Below are 8,483 nucleotides of genomic sequence, written 5' to 3' on the forward strand. Positions count from 1 at the left end.
CCATGGGTCATGCGCCTCATCAAGCGACACTCTGCTATCAACTATAAACCATCTGCTCGCAATCATGTGATCTTCCTACCAGAGGTTGATATGTCAGTTGAAGCCATATATCCTGAACCTGCCAAGAAGCCTCTTTGTCTTCAGAATGCTGAACATCAAAGCTTCACACAGCCTATGGAAGGAGTCCAAGCTGTCGCGCGTGTCTATCCTATGGCTGGAAATATTCGTCTGCCTCATCGTGCATCAACTGAAGCCACTGCGAGCACCATTGCTCAAAGGCCTCGGAAGCGCTCTCGGGTCCTCAATGACCGAGAACTTCTTGTGGCCCTACATCAGAAGCAAGATAAGCATCATTTTTGGCTGAAGCGTCAGATGCAAAGCCTCTTGGTGGATGTAAATCGCATTCGAAATCCTACCACCAAGAATGCTTTTGTCACTCACGAAACTTGTCGGCATTCATGGAAGAGTTTGACCCTACTCAGTGCTGAAGCTGATCTTCAAGACGATGGCTTCACTGAAAGATTCAAGTTTGACTCCACTCCTCCACGGAATGCTGTCCTACGAAGAACTCCACCTCTTGAAGACTCTGATTATTCTTCCTCCACAACAACTGTCAATGCCAATGTCATCGATGATGAAGACGATGCTACTTCACCGCCCCCTACTTCTGCATGCATCGACACTGCACCAAGTTCGTCTGCACCGCCAAACGACAACGACAACCCTGCTACTTCAACTACTCCTCATGAGGACGAGTAGATGCTCTATGTCTTCAAACCTTTTTGGTCACTACTGACAAAAGGGGGAGAAGCGTATGAGTTTGATAGTCTTCAAGCGGGTTCGTAAGGGCGGTTGCTTTATATTTTTGCCTAGTGCTTACAACTCTTGCCTTTGATACACTTCGTTCTTTGAGTTGTAACACTTAAACTTGATGGTCGTTTGCTACTTATTTGCGTTTCCACGTGCGATGATAACTTCTGCACTTAGATCATTCTGTAGACGTCCATTTTTCATTATGCATGTCATTCTCTTAGCTATATCATTTCATGCATGATGAATTATCTTCATAAGTTGAAGAGGATCTCCACAAGTACAACCTGCCATGTGCATTTGCATTCCAAAAGCAAAATATTTATATGCACATCTTCAGGGGGAGCCCTTGCCACTTATGAAGACAATACGCTATCCTTTACAATTTCACATACTTCTTTCCTGCTGAAAACTTCAACCAGTTTGTCATCAATCACCAAAAGGGGGGAGATTGTAAGTGCATCTAGTGCCACCCCTAGTTGGTTTTGGAGTATTGACGACAAAGTTGGTTAAGGGACTAATGCGTTTGTGGGAATTGCAGGATAACGCAGGTAGTGTCCCTCATTGATTCGGTTTACCTATCGGAGATGACCCCTAAAAATGTATGAAGACATTGAAGACAATGGTGGTATGAGAAGATATTCATATTGAAGACTATGACATGAGAAGACATTGCGTGAAGACTATGGAGCGCGAAGACTGTGTGGTTTCGTTGTTTCCTTTTCTTCTTTGTTGAGTCATAGGAACCCCCATACTGTTAAGTGGGGTCCAAGTGAACTAAGTCAGAGTGACTGAAGTGATGCTCAACCCAAATCCTATGTCTTCGAGCAAAGACAGTGTGAGCAAATCTTATCCAGAGCTGGATGAGTCAGCTTTGCTTGTAGCCCAAGTAAAGTTGTCGTGTGTGTTTGAAATCTGACCGTTGGAACACATGTCAGTTCCTTAGTGATCCAGAGTCATTCGGACAAATCAGGTCGGGTTTCCTTGTGGCTATAAATAGCCCACCCCCTACACCATAAATTGGTGGCTGCTCAGAGTTAGTGCATGACTTTTGTCGTTTGAGAGCAACCCACCTCGAAGCCTTTGAGAGAGAAATCCTTGCGAGGACAAAGCCCAAACACCCAGAGCCAAAGAGTGTTAGGCATCACTGAAGTCTTTCTGTCTGTGTGACCTGAAGACTTATTACACTTGAGGACTGTGTATCCTCCAGCCGGTTAGGCGTCGCGTTCTGAGCATCCAAGAGTCATTGTGGATTGCCGGGTGAACGAAGTCTGTGAAGGTTCGGAAGTCTACCCTGAAGACTTACCAGAGTGATTGGGTGAGGACTAAGTGTCCTTAGCTCAAGGGGAATAAGGTGAAGACACGGTCTTCTGAGTTGAATCTCAGCCTCCCTAACCAGACGTACAGTTGTCACAGCAACTGGAACTGGTCCAACAAATCCTATGTCTTCAACAAGTGACCGGTTCTATCTCTTCCCTCCTTTACTTTGAGTTTGTCTTCGTGAAGGCATTGCTTATCTGTCTTATCTGATTGACTTCATTGCTTGACTACTATTGTTGATTGGCTTCATACTATCTTCCATCCTGATCCTTACTACCTAGCTGCTGTTAGTCTTCATACGTTACCACTATTGCATACTCGACTATGGCTTGCTTTGTGTAGTTTATCTTCCGCTGCATATCAATTAGGTCATTTCTATTGTTTATCTTCGAAACTTCCATGTTTTGAAGACTTTGAAAAAAATCGCCTATTCACCCCCCTCTAGTCGATAACTAGCACTTTCAGTAGTTGCGGATGCTTGCGAGAGGGGGTAATCATAAGCCACATATCAAATTATCAAAGTAGCGAACGCGAATCCAATAAACATGATGAAATTAACTAGATGATAATTACCATGTGTCCTCGAGAATGCTTTGCTTATTATAAGAGACCGTTCTGGCTTGTCCTTTGCTATAAAAAGGATTCGGCCAGCTTGCTGCACCTTTGTTACCATTGCTACTCGTCACTCTTTATAAATAACCTTGCTATCAAACTATTTGTTACCGATAATTTTTGTACTTGTAGAGAATACCTTGCTAAAAACTGCTTATCATTTCCTTCTCCTTGTTGGGTTTGATAGTCTTACTTATCGGAAGGACTACGATTGATCCCCTATACTTGTGGGTCACCAGTGCTTGATCGAGCACATATTCTTTCTTAGCACTCCTGAGAACATATCTTAGAGTGTGGATCCAATCTTGATAGTTTCGACCATTTGCAGTCAACTTTTTTTTCTCAAATAGAGGTGATGCATTTTTACTATTGCAAGCCACTAATCTACGACAAAAAACACAACATTCAACTTAGACATTTTCGTAATTAAAATTGCACTTGTGTGTAAACAAATTTTAATGTAAAGTGCACTCCCACTCAAATCAATATCTCTCATAATTGATAGTGAGTGATTCAAGATCCAAATCTAGTTCTCAGCCATTGATGTGGACATCACTGATGGCGAGAATTTTGACTGATGGGCAAGCTATTGCCGATCATATCACCATAAAACTCTTGTTCATCTTTCGATGCTTTGTGCTCCAACCTCAGAACGATTCTGCTAGAACTTTAAGACAACCGTGCACTATCTACCGACATGGTGTGACCAGTCCCATCTTACACCTCATGTTCTGTTTGTACTCATGTGGACATGACACACTCCGAAATGCGATGTGTTCTATACGGTTGCAACACTAAGAAGGGCACCTTTTAACTTGATATTGACTGTGAGAGATCACCCTAACAATTGCCTACTGCCCAGTCAAAGGGTGCAAACAACAAAGGGAATCTTTGTGATCATCTTCAATATGTAGTTGAAGCGTCGTGACGGCCAATATTTTGTTGCCGTGGAAATCATTTCAAAAACATTGCCATGGCGACCATTTCAGAAAACATTGTCATGACACCAAATTCATAAATTCTGTCATGGCACGAAATTATAGCTCCTCATCCCAGGCCATTGATGACCCATAAGTATAGGGGATTTGTCATAGTCCTTTCGATAAGTAAGAGTGTCGAACCCAACGAGGAGCAGAAGGAAATGACAAGTGATTTTCAGTAAAGTATTCTCTGCAAGCACTGAAATTATCGGTAATAGATAGTTTTGTGATAAGATAATTCGTAACGGGTAACAAGTAACAAAAGTAAATAAGGTGCAGCAAGGTGGCCCAATCCTTTTTTTAGCAAAGTACAAGCCTGGATAAACTCTTATATAAAGCAAAGCGCTCCCAAGGACACATGGGAATTACTGTCAAGCTAGTTTTCATCATGCTCATACGATTCACATTCGTTACTTTGATAATTTGATATGTGGGTGGACCGGTGCCTGGGTACTGCCCTTCTTTGGACAAGCATCCCACTTATGATTAACCCCTCTCGCAAGCATCTGCAACTATGAAAGAAGAATTAAGGTAAACCTAACCATAGCATGAAACATATGGATCCAAATCAGCCCCTTACAAAGCAACACATAAACTAGGGTTTCTTCTGTCACTCTAGCAACCCATCATCTACTTATTACTTCCCAATGCCTTCCCCTAGGCCCAAATATGGTGAATTGTCATGTAGTCGATGTTCACATAACACCACTAGAGGAGAGACAACATACATCTCATCAAAATATCGAACGAATACCAAATTCACATGATTACTTATAACAAGACTTCTCCCATGTCCTCAGGAACAAACGTAACTACTCACAAATCATATTCATGTTCATAATCATAGGGGTATTAATATGCATTAAGGATCTGAGCATATGATCTCCCTCCAAATAAACCAACTAGCATCGACTACAAGGAGTAATCAACACTACTAGCAACCCACAGGTACAAATTTGAGGTTTTGAGACAAAGATCAGATACAAGAGATGAACTAGGGTTTGAGTGGAGATGGTGCTGGAGAAGATGTTGATGGAGATTGACCCCCTCTCGATGAGAGGATCGATGGTGATGACGATGGCAACGATTTCCCCCTCCCGGAGGGATGTTTCCCTGGCAGAACAGCTCCGCCGGAGCCCTAGATTGGTCCTGCCCAGGTTCCGCCTCGAGACGGCCGCACTTCGTCCCAAAAGCTTCCTTATGATTTTTTCCAGGGCAAAAGACACTATATAGCAGAAGATGGACATCGTGGGCCTGCCAGGTGTCCCACGAGGAAGGGGGCGTGCCTAGGGTGGCAGGGCGCGCCCTCCACCCTCGTGGTTGGTGGGTGGCCCCCCTCTGGTGCTTTGTTTGCCCAATATTTTTAATATATTCCAAAACTGACTTTCTTGGAGTTTCAGACTTTTGGAGTTGTGCAGAATAGGTCTCTAATATTTGCTCCTTTTCCAGCCCAGAATTCCAGCAACCAGCATTCTCCCTCTTCGTGTAAACCTTATAAAATAAGATAGAAAAGGCATAAGTATTGTGACATAATGTGTAGTAACAACCCATAATGCAAGAAATATCGATATAAAAGCATGATGCAAAATGGACGTATCAACTCCCCCAAGCTTAGACCTCGCTTGTCCTCAAGCGAAAGCCGATATCAAAAAATACGTCCACATGTTTAGAGATAGAGGTGTCGATAAAATAAAATACGGACATGAGGGCATCATGATCATCTTTAGAACAACAACATATATGTTGTCATATGATTTATTATGCTAAAGTAACAATCTATTCACAATGTAAAGTATGAATCAGAAACTTCATTGAAAACTAACAAACTATGATCTCGATCATTGAAGCAATTGCAATTTATCATAACATCAGAAAGAGTCAATATAAGAGCTTTTCAGCAAGTCCACAACTATCATTTAGTCTTTCACAATTTCTAACACTCACGTGATACTTATGGGTATGAAGTTTCAATCAGACACATGGAAAGATAGGGGCTTATAGTTTCGCCTCCCAACCTTTTACCTCAAGGGTAATGTCAACAATAATAGTTTATGAAAAGTTACATCCAAGTGGATATATATATATCAGGATCTTTCCAACACATAGTGATTGCCAAAGGATAAAGTGTAAAAAGTAAAGGTGAAGATCAGCATGACTCTTGTATGAAGGTAGAAGGTAAAAATAAAAGACAGGCCCTTCGCAGTGGGAAACAGAGGTTGTCATGCGCTTTTATGGTTGGATGCACAAAATCTTAATGCAAAAGAACGTCACTTTATATTGCCACTTGTCATAGGGACCTTTATTATGCAGTCCATCACTTTTATTTCTTCCATATCACAAGATCGTATAAAGATTATTTTCTTCACACTAATAGATCATACATATTTAGAGAGCAATTTTTATTGCTTGCACCGATGACAACTTACTTGAAGGATCTTACTCAATCCATAGGTAGGTATGGTGGACTCTCATGGCAAAACTGGGTTTAGGGATGTTTGGAAGCACAAGTAGTATCTCTACTTGGTGCAAATAATTTGGCTAGCATGAGGGGGAAAGGCAAGCTCAACATGTTGGATGATCCATGACAATATAACTTGTTCGGATATAAGAAAACATAACCCATTATGTTGTCTTCCTTGTCCAACATCAATTTTTTAGCATGTCATATTTTAATGAGTTCCCACAATTATAAAAGATGTCCAAGATAGTATATTTATATGTGAAAACCTCTCTTTCTTTATTACTTCCTATTAATTGCAACTACGACCAAAACTATGTTTGCCAACTCTCAACAATTTTTATTCATCATACTCTTTATTTGTGAAGTCATTATTCTCAATAAGATCAATATGATATTTTTATTTCTCTTTATTCTTTCTTTAATTCCCTCAAGACCATAACGAGATAGCAAAGCCCTCAACTCAAAATTAATCTTTATTATATGTAGCTCACAGACAAGATTACATAGATAGAGATCAAAACAAAACTCAAAGCTAGATCATACTAAAACATTATTCTACTAGATCAATATATAACCATAAGGATCAAACTAAGAAAAATGGTAAAGATAGAAGTGTGATGGTGATACGATACCGGTGCACCTCCCCCAAGCTTGGCAGTTGCCAAGGGTAGTGCCCATACCCATGTATTTATGTCTCTTTCTTCGGAGGTGGTGATGTGATATTCTTGGTGATGATGCCCTTTAGGATATGATTCTTGTCCTTGAGCTTCATAACTTGCTGCTTAAGATCCATAATTTCCTTACGGAGTTTACCCGTGACGATTAAAGCTCCATTCACCCATGGATGCTTCATAGTTGCAGGAGAAAAGCCAACACTCCTTTTCATATTTTCATAAGAAAGAAATCTAGCATTGGGAGGTATGACCGAATTTGGAATTGCGGAGCTCTGAAGTTCCTCCATCATGAATCTGGCTTGGAAATGAGAGATGACTTATTGATCCTCCTCCATGGCATCTACCCTTTTCAAGTCGGCCTCCATCTCTTCCTCCGTTGATGGCCCGAAGTGGTCAGCATCGCTGTTTGCTCTTGGCCCCGGTGTCGGGTGAGACACCTGACTCTCCCCGACTGACTCTTGAGAAGAAATCTTGCTCTAAATCTGCTGCAGAAGTAGCACAAAACAAAAATAGAGGATTTCGTCGTGGTACGGTGGTCAAACCCTTCGGGAGATTATATAATGAATTTTTACCGACCAAAAGAAGTATCGTGCAAGAAAACGGAGTCCGGAGGGAATTCGAGGTGGCCACAAGGCACGGGGCACGCCCAGGGGGGTAGGGCGCGTCCTCCACCCTCGTGGATGCCTCGTGTCTCTTTTGGACTACTTTTAATTTTCCTAATATTTAAAAAATTCCAAAACGGAGAAAAATTGCTATTTGAGGAGTTTTGGAGTCGGTTTACTTACCGTACCACATACCTATTCCTTTTCGGAGTCTGAAACATTCTGGAAAGTGTCCCTTATGTACTCCTCCAGGGTTACGGTGTCGATAACATTGGTTTCAAAATTTATGGGATTACGTGAGATATAATGTTTGATTCTTTGACCGTTCACCACTGATACGTCTCCAACGTATCTATAATTTTTGATTATTCCATGCTGTTTTACTATCAATCTTGGATGTTTTATAATCATTATATAGTCATTTTATATCATTTTTGGTACTAACCTATTGACATAGTGCCAAGTGCCAGTTCCTATTTTCTGCATGTTTTTACATCGCAGGAAATCAATATCAGACGGAGTCCAAATGCCACGCTAATTTACGATGATTTTTTATGGAGCAGAAGGAAGAAGTTGGCCCCTGGTTGCACCCGGGGGAGTCCCAAGGAGGGGACAACCAACCATGGTGCGCCAGGAGGCCCAGGCGCGCCCCCATGGGTTGTGCCTACCTTGGGTGCCCCCTGGACCGACTCTTTGCTCTATAAATACCCCAATATTCCAGAAATCCTAGAGGAGTCGACGGAATTTTCATCCAGCCGCCGCAGAGTCCAGAACCACCAGATCCAATCTAGACACCATCATGGAGGGGTTCACCACTTCCATTGGTGCTTCCGTGATGATGCGTGAGTAGTTCTTTGTAGACCTTCGGGTCCGTAGTTAGTAGCTAGATGGCTTCCTCTCTCTCTCTCTTGATTATCAATACAATGGTCTCTTGGAGATCCATACGATGTAAGTCTTTTGGCGGTGTGTTTGTTGGGATCTGATGAACGTCGAGTTTATGATCAGTTATAACTTTTTATAACTT

Source organism: Triticum dicoccoides, chromosome 2B (assembly GCF_002162155.2).
Source record: "Triticum dicoccoides isolate Atlit2015 ecotype Zavitan chromosome 2B, WEW_v2.0, whole genome shotgun sequence".
In the NCBI taxonomy this organism is placed as follows: Eukaryota; Viridiplantae; Streptophyta; class Magnoliopsida; order Poales; family Poaceae; genus Triticum; species Triticum dicoccoides.